The sequence below is a fragment of the Thalassophryne amazonica genome, chromosome 7 (assembly GCF_902500255.1).
Source record: "Thalassophryne amazonica chromosome 7, fThaAma1.1, whole genome shotgun sequence".
Classification (NCBI taxonomy): Eukaryota; Metazoa; Chordata; class Actinopteri; order Batrachoidiformes; family Batrachoididae; genus Thalassophryne; species Thalassophryne amazonica.
This window is the reverse complement of record NC_047109.1, coordinates 6,935,214-6,953,077: the sequence shown is the minus strand read 5'-3', so window position 1 is coordinate 6,953,077 and position 17,864 is coordinate 6,935,214. Positions and strand designations below refer to the sequence as shown.

At 42.3% G+C, this 17,864-nt stretch overlaps 1 protein-coding gene across 44 annotated transcripts in view; it reads right to left on the bottom strand.

Annotated features, from left to right (window-relative positions):
- Nucleotides 1–17,864, bottom strand: part of rims2a (regulating synaptic membrane exocytosis 2a) — a 725,652-nt gene that overhangs the window by 398,928 nt on the left and 308,860 nt on the right. The gene's annotated exons all lie outside the window — the stretch shown is intronic.

Below are 17,864 nucleotides of genomic sequence, written 5' to 3'. Positions count from 1 at the left end.
GGAGTGTTACTGTCGCTTTAAGGACGGCCCCCAGTGGCTGTGGGGCGCGTCGCTCTCCAAAGCCGCCATCGACAGGCTGAACGACTATTTCATTTCTAAACGGATGGCGGTCTGGATCCGTGACCATCGTGTGCCATTTCTCTGGTTATCTCCCAGTTCTGGTTCTCCCTAACTATAAGCTAAGGCTTATAGTTAGGGCTGGATCGGGTGACCCTGGACCATCCCTTGGTTATGTTGCTTTAGACGTAGACTGTGTTTCATAATTATTGTATGGCCTTGCCTTGCAATGTGGAGCGCCTTGGGGCAACTGTTTGTTGTGATTTGGCGCTATACAAGAAAAAAGTTGATTGATTGATTGATTATCACAAGAGCTGAACATCAACCATTTTCCAGCAGATTTCAGTTTTAACAAGAGATTTTGTCATGGAAAGCCGAGCGGAGGCTTTGCACGTCACGATGGATTCGCTACTGGAACGAGACAAAACCAACTCCATTTTGGTCTCACAGGACAGCTTTGAGATGGCGTTCAGACAGCTGTCGGTGGTTTTTCCATCGAGTGATTATCCGAGAAATTTTGGATGTGCCTGGACATGCCAGAACATGTCCCGTGAGGCTTCATCACGGCGTTGCTGTGCGCCATGCGGCACCGCCGCAACGCGTGAAGCCTCCGCTTCTCTTTCCATGACAAAAACCTGTAACAGTGGAATGTGCCGTTCATTTCCAAACTGGACGCTATGTTTTATCCGGGACGCTGTCTGACTAGCACAGGAATTGTGAAAAGACATGAACCTCAGCACTTTTTCGGCACATTGAGACAGACGTGCGGAGGAATTTCGCGCGTCGCAGCGGTGCCGCATGGCGCAAAGCAACGCCGTGATGAAGCCTCACGGGACATGCTCTGGCACATCCACAATTTCTCAGATAATCACTCAATGGAAAAACCATCGACAGCTGTCTGAACATCATCTCAAAGCCGTCCTGTGAGACCAAAACGGAGGTGGTTTTGTCTCGCTCCAGTAGCGAATCCATCGTGACGCGTGAAGCCTCCGCTCGGCTTTCCATGACAAAATCTCTTGTTAAAAGTGAAATCTGCCGGAAAATGGTTGATGTCCAGCTCTTGTGATAACCAGAGAAAGTGCACACGACAGTCACGGCTCCACAGAGCCATCCGTTTAGAAATGATCTGGTGGTTTGTGGCTCTCAATGGCGGCACGGAGCGCGGCGCGCCGAGCGCCCTTAAAGCCATCCTTAAAGCTGTCCTTAAAGCCATCCTTAAAGCTGTAGTAACAGTTCTTATTCTCTGTGAAGCCTGTAAAATTTTCACCAAAAGCCAGATAAATTTTTCGAATGGTTTCCAGCTGCCAGTCTCTAACAGTTTCTGAAAAAATTCTGATGAAAAAAAAGCCCAAATACTTCCGTCATTTCCTGACAATGAAAATCCGCCGAGGGGGTGGACCACTCCTCACTCAAAGCCTGCTCACAGGCGAATGACGCAACCGACAGGCGTGGAAAAACTCACGCATGCACACGAGGGTTCAAGCTTGTCTGACGCAATCACACGTGATTCAAATCCATATGGTTTTTGAAAAAAATAATAAGGTTGGATACTTTTCTAATAGACCTCGTATTTAAGCTTCACTGGTTCTACTGATAATTTGCCTGATCATTGTGCCTTGTGCCACTGTTTCTAGCTCCATTCCTTAGTATTGTTCAAGTCCTGCCGCCATGTGTGTTTTGACCTTCTGCCTGTTTATCTCAACCACGCTACTCGCCTGATGATTTTGATCTGTTTGCGGTTTTTGGACTGCTTCTCTGTGTACTGGACCCCACTGATTAATTCAGTAAACGTCTCTTTGAACCTGAGCTACTGTGTCGAGTCCTGCATTTGTCTCCAGCCATTCCTGCTAAACAAACCTGATAAATGTGAACCTTCAGATGCCACATTGCAGACATATGCAAAGCTCCACAACACAACGGAAGTAATAATAACATAAAAAGAGTTTTCTGCCCAGAGGACTTTAACTGATGGACTGTTCACTTTATCTCTACCTCATTAGCAGAGCTGAGTCACTCTGTTTATCTTCTTTACTGATGATTTTATTTTCATGTTTTATAATAATAATACATAAGTAGTGGCAGGCACAGTTCAGCTACTCCAAAAGCAGATAATTATCAAAGCTAATGTTTTTGCTATCAGATTAGCTTTTCAGGTAAGTTTTAAAACCATCATCGGACCAATTATCTTCCGATAAATTTAGTTCCGATAACTTTCAGTCCACAAACATTTTCTTTGCTGGTAAAGTTTAACGGTCAAAAACATTTGTAAACCCTAAAATCACACATTTTAGCCCGTTTGTTGTGTGTATGTAGCCACGGAGCAGACTGGCTGCCTGTTGCTTGCTCATGACATCATCATTAAGCGCCAAACGCGATTGGCCGGTCGACGCAGGGAGCATTGTGGGTAATGTTCAGGTTCACTTTGGACATTACAGTGACTTGGCCACTCGACACAAAACCAAAACAGACTAATCCTAACATTATTTTATTTTATTTCTTTGTGGCTGTAATTTAATCGCCAAGACTCGGTGGGGGAGAGCAGCTCTCACAGTGCAGCTGTGTGTACAGAGGGAGGGACTTTTCTTCACGTTTAGACATTGTTTTGGATTTAAAACATGGATTATTTATTCAGATGAATCCCACTGAAACTAACAGGTAAGAATTTGTATTTACTATGTGTATTTTACTCTGCTAATCAATGCATTAATGGACGTATTTTGTTGTTTAAGCCGCAGGGTTCAAAGCGTGTGAAAAAAGCAGCAGCTTTTAGCTCGTAAATGATGGTGTATCTAATACCGAGATAAATTCTGACTTCTAATACTGTGTTTTACTGCTTTTGAAAGATGATGACAGTGTTTGGGGTTTTATTTTTTATTTATTCATTTTTGGTGTGTTCTTTGTATTTGTGATCCTTGAATTTACCCAGAAGCCCCTGCAACGCTTAAAGTGAAACTTGTTTATCAGTTTCACTCATCAAAGCTAACTTTTTGGTTAGCTGTGCCCACCACTGTACATGAGTTACCATAAGTAACTCGTGTATGGTTAAAAAAAAAAAAGGGGGGGGGCAGATAGTGTGTGGCAATTACAGGTGCATCACACAACTCAGCCTCCCTGGTAAAGTCTACTCCAGGGTGCTGGAAAGTAGAATTCTGCCAATAGTTGAACCTCTGATTGAAGAGGAACAATGTGGGTTCTGTCCTGGTCGTGGAACAACCAACCAACTCTTCACTCTCACAAGAATTCTGGAGGGGGCCTGGAGGTACGCCCAGCGAGTCCACATGTGTTTTGTGGACTTGGAGAAGGCATATGATCGGGTCCCCGGGAGATACCGTGGGAGGTGCTGCGGGACTATGAAGTGAGGGGGTCCATTCTCAGGTCCATCCAGTCTCTGTACTCACAATTCTCTTTTGTACCCCTACCCCTACGCCTACCCCTTTAAAACAAGGAGTAAGATGAAGGGGTTTGCCTCTAGTCCTATGAATTGAGACACCCCTCTGCCTTAGGAGAAAAAAAACTGCCGTCTTCACTGTTTGTTAACATGGCAACCGAAATGCAACTTGTTGCAGTAGCCTGTTTGCTCTTTTTATTTTCTCGCCTTTCTGCGTAAATGCGAAGAAATAGAAGTCGCAGATTTCTTCGACGCATCACAATCATGTCATGTTAATTAATTAAATCAATTTGTAATTTATAATAATAATAATGAATGGTATTAATAACTAATTAATTTGTAATTGATTAACATTAATAATACTAAGAATAATTAATCAATATTAGTAATAATTAATATTTTTGATTAATCATTAATTGATTGATAAGTAATTAATGAATTAGTAATTAAAATAAACACTTGAAATATATCAGTCTGTGTGCAATGAAGTTTCACTTTTTGAATGGAATTACTGAAATAAATCCACTTTTTCATGATATTCTAATTATATGACCAGCACCTGTATGTATGTTATGTATGTTATGTTATCTCCCAGTTTTTTGCATCCAGCCCTATTTCCTTTTGAAATTTCTTTTACAAATAATAGCAGTCTATTAGGACGTCAGGTTATGTGTTACACATGTACATGTGTGTCTGTATATATTTTCCAACTTATTCCCATTGATGAAACTTCTCATTTTCTGCCTGAAAGCTTATTAGGAGACGAGTGTGTTCAGGGCTCCCTGTTTGTTTACTAAATACACACACATTACAGACCTTGAAATCCAACAACAGGGATTGATATTATCCAAAGATTTATAAAAATACAAATTAATGTGCTTATCCTTTATCATGATTTTCTCCATTGTGAGATATAAAATTGTCTTATCGTAGCGTTCGTGTGTATATGCATTATAACACCTCAGCGCACGAGCGAAGTTACGATATTCTTCAGAACGATAATATACGCAACATGCATCCAGCAGCATACATGTTGCTGTCATAGACAACTGCCTGTAAAGTTTTTTGGCAAGTTATAACTTTCTAAACATCGTAATTTGTAATGAAAGCCGCTTCATTTGTGCGGCTCTTTCGGCGCCATGTTTATTTTTTCGGAGACAGCAGTAAGCTCCTCCTACCCCTCCAAACGGAGTGTGCATCCAGATTCCCTCCAAACGGAGGAGTTTATAGCCCTTCGCCTTCCCCTCTGCCTCGCTCCAAAAAGAACTGAGACACCCCTCTGTCTCTCATGCCCGCGCAAAACAGAGGGGAAGGGGTAAGTGGTAGAATTGAGATTCAGCCTAAGTCAAACTCGTTTCCTGTGCCTTGTCACCAATCCCGTTTGTGATATTCATGGACAGCATACCGAGGGGAGGAGTGCTTTCTGTTTGGTGGGCTCAGGGTTTCATTACTGCTTTTTGCAGATGATGTGGTCCTGTTGGCTTCATCAGCCTGTGACCTCCAACACTCACTGGGGCGGTTCACAGCCAAGTGTGACGCGGCTGGGATGAGGATCAGCACCTCTAAATCTAAGGCCATGGTTCTCAGCAGGAAACTGATGGATTGCCCACTCCGGGTAGGGAATGAGCTCTTGCCCCAAGTGAAGGAGTTCAAGAACCTTGGGGTCTTGTTCACGAGTGAGCGTACAATGAAGTGTGAGATTGGCCGGAGAACTGGCACAGTAGTAGATTGCATTCACTCTTACGTACTGTTGTGACAAAAAGGGAGCTGAGCCAAAAGGCGAAGCTCTCAATCTCCTGGTCAATCTTCGCTCCTACTCTCACAGTCTTGAGGGTTGGGTCATGACCGAAAGAACTAGAGCGTGGGTACAAGCAGCCGAAATGGGCTTCCTCAGGAGGGTGGCTGGTGTCTCCTTAGAGATAAGGTGAGAAGCTCAGTCATCCGTGGGGAGCTCAGAGTAGAGCTGCTGCTCCTTCACGGTGAAAGGAACCAGCTGAGGTGGTTCACGCATCTGGTAAGGATGCCCCTGGGCGCCTCCCTAGGGAGGTGTTCCAGGCATGTCAAACTGGGAGGAGACCCCGGGGAACACTGGTCTGGGAACGCCTCGGTTAATGTGATCCAGGAAAGGGAACTTTGGGGTCTCCTGTTGGACCTGATCTCGGATAAGCAGTTGAAGATGAGTGAGTGAGTGAGTGAGTTACCATGAGTGCTGGTGAAATGGTGACTCAGAGCGTTGTAATCAGTTCTGTGTTTGTCTGCCTGACTGTGACTGTGTAACTATGGCTGGACAGATTTTCACCAAACTTGCTGGGAAGAGTAATTGAGTAGATATTTGAGATGATTAACTTTTGAAGAAGATCAACCATGTTTTTGTCAAAGTCAACCTTTACCTTTCACCAAAAACTTGGAGAATTCCAAGAATCAAATTATCAGCACAGGCTTTGCAAGTGCGTTTGCCATCGTTGACTTAATTTGTGTGTGTTGATGACAGTGAGAGAGAGAGAGAGAGAATCACATGTCCGTATGCGGGCATGCATATGTGCTGGGGGCTTAACCTTTCTCAGTTGTGTGTGTGTGTGTGTGTGTGTGTGTGTGTGTGTGTGTGTGTGTGTGTGTGTGTGTGTGTGTGTGTGTGTGTGAGGGAGACCTCCAAGAAAAAAAAGGCTGGGAACAACTGCTTTGGGAATTAACAAAAGGCAAAAGAAACCATTTGAAGAGGTCGTGATTTTCCCTAAAAATCACCAACTACTCCAAAAACAGTAAGATGTGAGAGAGACAAAGGTTATTTGAAGTCTGTGTGCTCACAGAGCTGACCTCTGTGTTCTGTTTCACATCACAACAAGCGTGTCTGATTGCTTCAGCACGCAAACGGAGCCTCGCTGGTGACTGAGGCTGCAGAGACACGTGAGGGCGCTAAATTATTCAAGACCTGCTCCTGGACACTCAGTGAGCGCTGCTTCATTCACAAATCCACAGCAGCTGCACAACTGATATACAGGAGCAGAGAAGAGGCTCTGTGACCCAGAAAGCAAAACGTGTGGCGGCGGCGAGGAAGTGTGTGAAGAGCATAAGAAACACTTCAGGACAACGAGCGCACATCCTGAGTCGGACTCTCAGTATGTCCTCAGGGCGGCTGACCAACGCCCCCTCTGGTATGAGGTCATGGGATCCTGCACCTTGTATACACACACACACACACACACACACACACACACACACACACACACACTGTACATGCACCGACAACATTAACAAACTGTCTTTTGATGAGTTGTAACTCATTCTGAGACACAAGTACTGCATTTCTGCCCTCTGCACCTTTTCTTTCCAAAGTGAGAAACATCTGTGGCAGGTAACAAACCAGAAACCTGCTTTTGACCCCAACCAGGAAGTGCAGTTCCTTCATTGGCCACTTGAGGCTGACTCCAAAACAGCACTTGTTTTAATTAATAAAATTCTGTTTAATTGTGGGTGTGGTTGCTTGGAGTGACAGCGATGCTGCAGTGTTGCCAACTTGGCAACTATTTTGCAACTTTTGAAACCGTCATGACAAGTTATTTTCTCAAAAGCAACTAGCGGCAAATCTAGCTACTTTTCCTGGCGTCACTGGAGACTTTTCTGGTGTTTGGCGACTCAGCTCTAGTCTCTGTTCTCACCGAGCGGCAGAGGGTCTCCGCACCTCCGCCGTTGCTGCACAGCCACAGAGCCCTATCGCAAAGCACTGAGCAGAGGGACATCTACCTCCATGGTCAAACACGCACGATGGCTGTTCCCACATTTGACTCAGACTCACTCTGCTTTTACCTGCGCTGTGACTAATTAGTCTCCAGACTTTGAAGATCCCTGGCCTTGAGAAGTTATGTTTTTTTGAGAAGTGATAGCCAATTTTAATGTCAAAATAAACAAACAAACCAACAATCAAGTTTATTTCTAGTTCAATATTATTACATATTATTTAAGATGTCACAACGTTTTTTTTTTCAACAAATACATTAACAGTAAAACGAACAGCAAACGAACAAAGGACAAGGCCACAATAACACTCACAGTATTATCATTATAAATAGAAAAGAGATAGAAAAAAGTTAAATTGTACAATAACAAAAGTAAAGGCATTCTTTAACATTAATTCTCTTCAAACAATTCCTTACAGAGCGTGACAGTTTTATGACATTTGGAAGAGTCTATAAGCATAATACTGCTTATATATTGTTCAAATTCAGCCAGAAGTCTGTGTGAATTCCTTCTCAATACTCTACATTTATGAATATGGAATTTACCAAATATTAAAATGTTAATAATGTATTCAAGGATCTCTACCAATCAAAGACATGATTATTTAGGGTCTGCTCCTTTCTCTGCCCTGACCAAGGCAGCATCTCCACATCCAGAGTTGGTCCTCAGTTGCTGGACTGTGGCTGTGCACTGCTCCTAGTGGTTGGATTGTGTCTAACTGTACCTACAAAGTAAAATCACCAGTGTTAAATTCTAACACTGACAGTGTACATATGGTCCCACTCTGACCAGATAACCGGTGTCAAAATAAACAGAGCACTGCCAACTACTGGTGCCAGTGTGAGTTTTGGCCCTTTCCCAGCTGATTTTTCATTCGTGTGAGAATTTTTTGGATCGCACCGAGTTTCAGGTTAATCGCGCGTCCTGCATTGTTTAGCATACATGGAGTAACGAGCTGCGTTTAACATCTCATGACCACCTCCTGATTGGCGATCGTATGGTCAGATGAAAATCAAACCTGTTTGATATTCTTGTGCCTGTGTAGACCTGTCTTGTAATGTTTTTTTTAAACTTTGAACTTTTTTAAACTCCCATCGAGAGTTTTTGTAAATTAAGTTTGAAAAAAAAGCTTCTGTTTATGTTTTGTTTCTGGAAACACGATTCCGACGTGTGGTTTTTGAACGTACAATGTGTGTGAACATAAATTGCGCGCTCTGAACTTTTACACCGTGCAGTTCTGTGGTACAGTGTCTGCCCAGCTTCAGTTTGAATACTGTCATGAACACTACTGGCCAGTAGATGGCAGTAGATACCTTGAAAACTTACCAAAACAAAATTCCAGATAATCTGTGTTGCTACTTGCTACGTTTAAGATGTGTGGAATTTAATAAAAACAAACACAAAAACAATGTCTATAAACCCAGAGAATATATTCACGAGAGTTTTAGGCACTAGAGTTTAATGCTGTTGTCCTGATCAGAGTGTTTCAAATGCATTCTCCTGCCGTGAACGTACTGAGATTACTGTACTGAGATTACCCTATCCTACCCATAATGCACCTGGGCACAGCATGCCCACACTAAAACCTTAAAAATTAGTGCATTACTTTAAAGCTAAAACATATATCTGATATTTTCACTTTATAAAACTTCAGAAGTGATGTTAATTTAAATAATTTGCCCGAAATAAGTTTGGTTAAAACTTGAACCGTAAGTTAAAAATGTATGCCTCTGGATGACTTTGGTGATATTGGCCACGTATCAGTATGGTGTTAAAGGAAATGATTTTTTGTTTTGTTTTTTTTGGTGACCAGTTCTCCTTTGCCTGCAGAGGATAGAGCGCTTTCTTCTAGAAATAGCTTTCCTCTGTTTGCAGAGGGTAGAACTACACATGTATTCACTTTTGTTTACCATGTTAACGGTCTAAAAATTCATGGGAAGATAATTAGTCTGATAATGGTTTTCAAAGTTATCTGAAAAGATAATCCGATAATGAAAACTTTATCTTCGATAATTATCGGTTATCGGAAGTGTGCTCACCACTGTTTGGACGTGGCCACATCAGATTACCCTGTCGGCATCTGATAAACCAGTTTCACTTTAAGCGCCGCAGGGGCTTCTGGATAAATTCAAGGATCACAAATACAAAGAACACATGAAAAATGAATAAACAACAAGATAAAACCCCAAACACTGTCATCATCTTTCAAAAGCAGTAAAAAAACTGTATTAGAAGTCACAGTTTATCTCGGTATTAGATATACCGTCATTTACGAGCTAAAAGCTGCCACTTTTTTCACATGCTTTGAACAGCTTAAACAACCGAAATACATCCATTAATGCATTGATTGGCAGAGTAAAATACACGTAGTAAATATAAATTCTTACCTGTTAGTTTCAGTGGGATTCATCTGAATAAATAATCCACATAAAGCGTCCTTTTAAAAATCCAAAACAGTGTCTAAACGTGAAGAAACGTCCCTCCCTCTGTACACACAGCTGCGCCATGAGAGCTCCTCTCTCGGCGATTATACTACAGCCACAAAGAAATAAAATAATGTTAAAATTTGTCTGTTTTGTTTTTGTGTCAAGTGGACAAGTCACTGCAATGTCCAAAGTGAACCTGAACTACACTACCCACAATGCTCCCTGCGTTGACCGGCCAATCATGTTTTGTGCTTAATGATGACACCATCAGCATGCGACAGCTAGCCAGTCTGCTCGGTGGCTATAAACATACCATAAACGGACTAAAATGTTTAATTTTAGGGTTTACAAACGTTTTTGACCGTTAACCTTTCCAAGCAAAGAAACTGTTAGCGGACTGAACGTTAAATTTATTGGAAGATAATTGGTCCGATGATGGCTTTAAAACTTATCTGAAAAGCTAATCCGATAGCAAAAACATTAGCTTCGATAATTATCTGCTTTCGGAGTAGCTGAACTGTGCCCACCAGTGATTATATCCCACAGAAGATAGGCAGGCTAAGGCATGTTTTTTTTTTTCCAAATCTGTGCATATATAATGAAAGAGACAGTGATAAATGCACACAGTTATTTTTAGCATTTGCCTAATTAATTTGCCATAAATATGCTAACAAACAGTGGCAATCAGGGGAGAATGGGTCAGGATATTTGATTTTCTTGCAGCAGAAGCAAGCTGCCCTGCTCCTGTCCTGTGTGTTTTTGCAGCAGCAGCCGCGCGCTGCTCCGTGTCCCCCTCTCTCCCGCGCAGACTGTATGTTCCCGTGGGGAGAGAGAAGAGATGAGCAGAGCTGTGGCTGCTTGTTGACATTCATTCAGATTATGTTTTAGCTATTTCACCACCAAAACCGGCGTGGGTATATCGTGTCTTTCCTTTTTAAACTATGAAATTTATATGTCCTCAGTGCTGATAGTAGCAAGTTTCCTGTGTGCGCAGTAAGCTAGTTTTCAAGCTCATCTCTCTTCTCAAAGAATTTGGTTAGCAGCTGTTGTCCCTCATTTTGTTTTCTTTCCCTGTCCTTTTTTTCTCTTCTTTACTGAAATCCGGACTTTGATTTTTTGTTTAGGAAAGACATGTCATATTTCAGCCTAAACACCTTTCCTCATACTGTCAGATCCCATTTGGGATGTGTGTGTGTGGCAGTGTGCTGCCTGTGCACCTGGGCTAAACCATTGTACAACTCTGCAGGGGTGGGAAGGGCCCTCAGAGATCTTGCAGTATTATTGTTAGAGCAGAATTAGGTTTTGCAACATTTATACATGCATTCTAATTATATTCTTTTACAACCTGAATTGTATGGACATTAATAACATGCAACACAAAAATGTATTTAATGCCAGTTTTTTTGTGGGGCGACCCCATGCTCTGGTTACTGGGTACATAGTGCCCTTTACCCCCACAGTCCGACACCCCTGTCTGATTTAACAGGTGCACATCAGGCTGCGGCTCAGAGTCTGAGCAGGGTGATAAAAAAAATAAACGGTTGGGCTTTTAATCAACAAATCTCCGATCCCACATGCGAAGGGTTTATTGGAAATACATTGCGATCAGACATGACATTTTATCCGATGTGAGCAAAAAATTCACTGTACAAAATCCATTATATACAGTGTTTATTACATGGAAAACAATACAAAAACTTTGGGAATTTTTTGTCCGGTGACTACAAATAACTGCTTAACATTAACTGCTTGGGACTCCGGCGAGAGCGATTGCATCTCCTCCTCTCTCCTCTCTTGTCTCTATCTCCTTCAGTTGGTTCAGAATGCTGCAGCTAGAGTACTGACGGGGACTAGCAGGAGAGAGCATATCTCACCCGTGTTGGCCTCCCTTCATTGGCTTCCTGTTAATGCTAGAATAGAATTTAAAATTCTTCTTCTTACTTATAAGGTTTTGAATAATCAGGTCCCATCTTATCTTAGGGACCTCATAGTACCATATTACCCCATTAGAGCGCTTCGCTCTCAGACTGCGGGCTTACTTGTAGTTCCTAGGGTTTGTAAGAGTAGAATGGGAGGCAGAGCCTTCAGCTTTCAGGCTCCTCTCCTGTGGAACCAGCTCCCAATTCAGATCAGGGAGACAGATACCCTCTCTACTTTTAAGATTAGGCTTAAAACTTTCCTTTTCGCTAAGGCTTATAGTTAGGGCTGGATCGGGTGACCCTGGACCATCCCTTGGTTATGTTGCTTTAGACGTAGACTGTGTTTCATAATTATTGTATGGCCTTGCCTTGCAATGTGGAGCGCCTTGGGGCAACTGTTTGTTGTGATTTGGCGCTATACAAGAAAAAAGTTGATTGATTGATTGATCTCTGTTTTCAACCTTCAAAGTCCCGACTTTACCAGACTGTGAATTCTTCGAATTGTATTTGGAATAACTATGGAATTGATGAGCTGGTCTCTCAACGCTATTGACACCATCTTTTCAACAAGGAAATCAGGGCTGGGGGACCCTGCATTCCCAGAAGGAACCTGTCCTGCGGGCTATGTTCTCGATGCCTGGAAGGAGTGGCGCATTGCGTGCTTGGCACCACTCTCTGTGGAAGACGTAGAGGATTTATTCTTCTTTGTCTTTATGGTCATGGGGCTTCTGCTGTCAGGATTATGCACTGCCCTGATCTACCGGAAAATTAACAAGATGGCTGCCACCAAAACCACAGCCCCATGTCTGTCTGTCATGATTACTGAGGTTGGCAAAGCTGTACAGTCTCAGATTGTGTTGACTCTTGAACTTAAACACAAGTTGGAATTCATCTTGGAGCAGCTGTCTGCCCTGCAAAGGCACTGATATTGGAGACCAGTGAATATTCCTTTACACAATTGGATCTGGACAGTTAAGAGAAGCCACATAGATAAAATAGGTGGATTTACGTACAGAAACATCAACAGTGAACACTATTTGGAATCCAAGATGGCACCATGAGTCACGTAACCAATTTTTTTCAACTTGTCATGTCACCACTCTCTCTAATAAAGGCACTCTAGTCCTACCACCCACCCCCATCATAGCACACTGCCATCTACTGGATGGGAGTGTGAAAAGTGGCCAACATGCTGAGTTACACTTCAAAAACAAAATTTAGAGTTTGCAGATGCTGTTTTTTTTTTTTTTTTACAAATGTAAGAAATTATGTATTTCCAAAATACACATCTATTTGTAAAAACCAAGACACAAGTTACAAATCAGAAATTTGTGTGTTGTGGATCACAAAACACGTGCAAATCAAGGACTATTTATAGATCACCCTCATTTACAGATATTAATTAGACAAAGTGAACTCCATAAATAAGTGTCTTTTCATTTAAAAAAAGTAAATGTTTGCATGTACACGCTGTCTTTTAAAGCAGACACACTGTTGATCATAATGTGATCATGTGCAGCAATGCATTATGGGAGTTCTGGGTTTGTTTGTTTTTTTATTATTATTATTGTAGTAGTACATGTTATTTTAAGAGTGTTGTTAGTGTTATGGATTTGTTTTCTTTTTATAGTTCAAGGAATGTAGTTAGTTTGTTGAAGAGTTATGAGTGAAAACGACTTCTGCTCTCCTCTGCTCTCTCCAACTTCTGTATGGTGAAAGTAAATGACTTTTTTTTTCTTTTTTCTTCAGATGTACTGGCAGCTGGTCCGCCTCCTTCTGCTGAGGGAGGGTGGAAGGGGCAAAGTTCCTTATGGCAGCTTGGCTGTTGCAAAACACCTAACAGACAAGAATTAACGTTTGGTTTTTGGGTTTACAAACATTTTGACCATTTGGTTTTACTCACTATGTCAATGTTAGCAGACTGAAAGTTAGCAAAACTAAATTTAGTGGAAGGGAATTAATCTGCTGACGGTTTTCAAAATTAGCTGAAAAGATAATCCGCTAATGGAAAAGTTAGCTTCGCTAATTAGCGGTTATTGTATTAGCGTAACTGTGCCCATCACTGTATATAGTAAACATCAACCAACCATCAATAATCTGTGCTGGAATATTGGGCCTAGATTAAACACCATTTTTCGTTCCTTTGAGGCAATTCTAGACCAATACCCCATTATTCTGTTTTCACAGACCCAAAAAATTGTGACAGAAAGCACCCCTTTCTCCGTGAAAACCACAAGGTGGATGTGTGGCTGTGATTCTCTTCCTTGACAGAGAATCAAACTGAGGAAAGCGAGTTTACAAGTGAAATGTATGAAAAAAAATAGTGAATTTTAAGTCAAATTGAGACACTGTGTAAGAAGCGGAAGCATCCATAGTAAAAAGTTCTATTCTCACAATTTTGACACAGAATGTCCAAATTTCTCTTTTCTCTCATTCTTTTGACATAGAAAACTGAAATGATTGCTATCTCTTACTTTTCATCGTTGCTTACTTATCAGCTTTTTCCCCCACCCCTGGTGGAAGCAGACTCCCACAGCAGCTGCATCATGATGCCAGTGCTGTCAGCATTAAACCAACCTTCAGGAAGTATGACGGCGCCGTAGCGCAGCACTAAATTTGGTGCTGTATATTTTTCCCCCGTTGCTCCAGCTTCCACCACCACTGTAATAGCCTCTCTGCAGATAACAAAAGCTCTGCCACGACACACTCTGCTGATTTTAGATTTGCATCCCATTTTCAGAGCCACAGAGATACAGCACAGAGAGGGAGGGGAAAAAAACACATAACCATGCAGCAGGGCATCTCTGCTGCTTTACATGTGTGTCCGAGCTGCAGTTAGAGGAAGCATAAAAATACAGTGATACCAGCAAATGTGTCCGATAGCTAAAGACGCAGCTGGTGCACACGCTGAAGCGTGACGCCACAGGATGGGATTGCACGGGATCATGATTTCTGTGACGCTGCAACAGCTGGCTGACATATTGCCGCCGTCACAATGCCATATATGGTGCCAGTCGGGATGCATTGGACGTGATATCACAGACGTGGCACTGAGCAACATGAGGTGTGCAGCGGATCGACCCGCAGTGAATCATCCGGGCGGACAATAGGCGGACAATAGCAAGGCCTGTTAACTGTCTGCAAGGTGCAGCTTGAAAATACAGAGCTGAGACGATGCGTTCACTGCTGCTGTGGGAATAACAGCACACTGTGTTAGCGGTGGTGTGCTGTTCTGTGCTCACTGTAGGTACACAGTGTTGTCAGTACAAGGGTAACATGGTGTGGAACATTGTTCAGGAGGGCATCATGTTGACACCACAGCAGGCTCTTGGCGTAGGCCATATCGGTGCTCGCCTCAAACACCACCTTCTGGACAGCACTGCTGCAAGCCCTCACAAAAATAAAAAAATAAAAAAATCCCCAGGCAGAGGGAGTTGTTCCTGACCCCTGTCACCTATGTGCTTGCTAAGGGGGTTGGTAATGTGAGACCTTACCAGTGTGAAGCAGCTTGGGATGATTTTGTTGTGATCTGGCATGATGTAAATGAAATGAAGTGAAGGTAATGTATTAGGGAGACAACAGAAAAAAAATGGGAGTTCAATACACCACATACCAACTGTAAAGCAGTAATATTATGCTGTACAAACAGAGCATATGCCATCTTTAAAGCACCAATCTTTTGCTGTAAAAATGATTACTTCATTATTGCCTCTGCTATAAAACGTAACATACGAGCCACATTTTGCATTCCTCATTGCAGACTGAACATTCCCAGGCCAGTAACTAATAAGTAATACATGAACAGCATTTATATAGCCCTTTCACAGTCAAAGCGCCTTACAGCGATGCCTCACATTCACACGCTGATGTCAAGGTGCTGCCATGCAAGTTGCTCACTACACATTGAGAGCACCTTGCCCAAGGGCCCTCTTGATTTTACAGTCTGACAGGGATTCAACCAAGGATACTCTGATCACAAGCCCACCCCGCTTTACTACTAGACTATCACCATTCTGGCTTTTGTTTTTTGTTTTTTGAAGCATGCTGGTGGTGCATCAGCCTGCTTCAGTAGCCATGCCCATCTCTGTGATTTACACCAAAATATCTTTTTACATGCAAATTGGCCATAAATATAACAGACATCCTGTGGTAAAATTTCATCACTCCCCCTCCCCATATAAAACTCATCTTGATGAGTAAAACTGTAACATGTTGAAGATTCCTGCATTTCTAACAGTGATGATAAAATAAGCTTTTGGGTCTAATGTTTGCCATTTTTGAGCTTTGGAAGAAAAGAAGCACCACACTCTGTTGTCCACAGCAAAAGGGGTGACTTAAAGGAATACCTCTTCAAAATAGTTCAAAGCAAAATCAATTAAATTGACTGTTTACAAAGTCTGGATTAGAACCCACTTCATAAAACAGCGGCCCACCAAAGAAGAGGCAACACTCAGCAGATGACACACAGCTGAAACCACACACCTGGTGGGACAGCGATGTGCATCCTTTGGAAGCCATGCATGAAATAGAAGTGAGTCCTACTGAAGAACTGAGGCCCACTGGGCCGGTACTTATCCCCTGATGCCATAGTTAGAATCGTATTTGGGTCTACAACTCCCCTTGGATGGGACACCAGTCCTTTGCAGGTTACTTCACCATCCAATTTATAGCTGTGTGAGCTGCGACAAAACAGTCAAAAGTATCTTGTCTAAGGACACAGAGAGGAAGCCTGAAGCACACACCTGGAATCAAGCCCAGGTCTATATTATTGGTTATCTAATTCCAGTCACATGAGAAGCTGTGACCACTTGACCAAAAAAAAAAATGGGGGAGGATACTCCTTTTATTCTAACCCTATGATGTGCACTGCAGAGGACTGTGCATGCACAAGGACATTCATAGAACTGTGCACAATATTTGTGCACAACATTTCATTTGAGCATACGAACTGCTTTATGAGAACACGCTGTTCTGGAATTGTTGTTCGAACATGTCTTTGTGATCCCATCTGATCGGTATTACAGTCATTTTTGAAAAAAACACCGTCCTCATCAAAAACGGCATCATTTATCAAATCCACAACTCAAAGAAATCACAGGATTACACAGCAGAACCAAAAGATTAAAAAACATGACCGTAAAAGATTACAAGTGACCTGACTAGCTTGAGGTGATAAAGCCTGTATTATTTTTATAAAATGGCAAAAAGCATCAGACATTGAGGTGTAATGAGCATTTTGTGCGGCGTCACCATCTTAGTCTGACCTACTGACAGATTGACAGAAGTCCCAGGCTACAAATGAACCAGATGGTCAAACTGTGTCATTCTCACAATCAAGGAAATTTCTACTTCCTTAAATCAACATGTGATGTGGATTACTGTTTTAAAAAGGGAAAGGATTTATTAAACATGCAAAGATCCATGGTTTGCAGGTTTGCTATGAATTTATGTTCATTTCATTTATTTATATAGCGCCAAATCACAACAAAGATGCCTCAAGGCACTTCACACAAATAAAAAAATCTGGCATTAGAAAAAGAATCAGCCATCAGAAAGACAACAAATACAGTACAATATGTCAGCAGTAAGCAACAACACAAAAGAAATACCAAGGTGATCGCCGGCCGCCAGCCACCAGCCCGAACTGTCACCACGTTCCACATATTCTTATGCAGAGATATTTTGCTGTTATGGGAACACAGAAAATACAACCCCAATTCCACTGAAGTTGCGACATTGTGTAAAATGTAAATAAAAACAGAATACAATGATTTGCAAATCCTCTTCAACCTATATTCACTAATTTAGAAGATCTTCACTTAGCCTGGAAAAAGAGTCTGTTGCTCTATAAAAAAAAGCCCTCCATAAAGCTAGGACATCTTACTACTCATCACTAATTGAAGAAAATAAGAACAACCCCAGGTTTCTTTTCAGCACTGTAGCCAGGCTGACAAAGAGTCAGAGCTCTATTGAGCAGAGTATTCCTTTAACTTTAACTAGTAATGACTTTATGACTTTCTTTGCTAATAAAATTTTAAGAGTGATGGAGACTGATGGGGAGTGATGGGGAGTGATAGGGAGTGATGGAGACCGATGAGGAGTGATGGAAAGTGATAGGGAGTTATGGATAGTGATAGGGCCCTCCTGTGGGTTCACCACCTGCAGAGGGGGCCATGGGGGTCGGGTGCAGAGAGAATTGGGTGGCGGTCGAGGGCGGGTGGCCCGGCGGAGGAGCCTGAGCTTGTGCGGGAGGTTGAGAGATACCGACTAGAGATAGTCGGGCTCACCTCCACGCACAACTTGGGCTCCTTTGCTAAGGACCATCCGTTCCCTGTACGA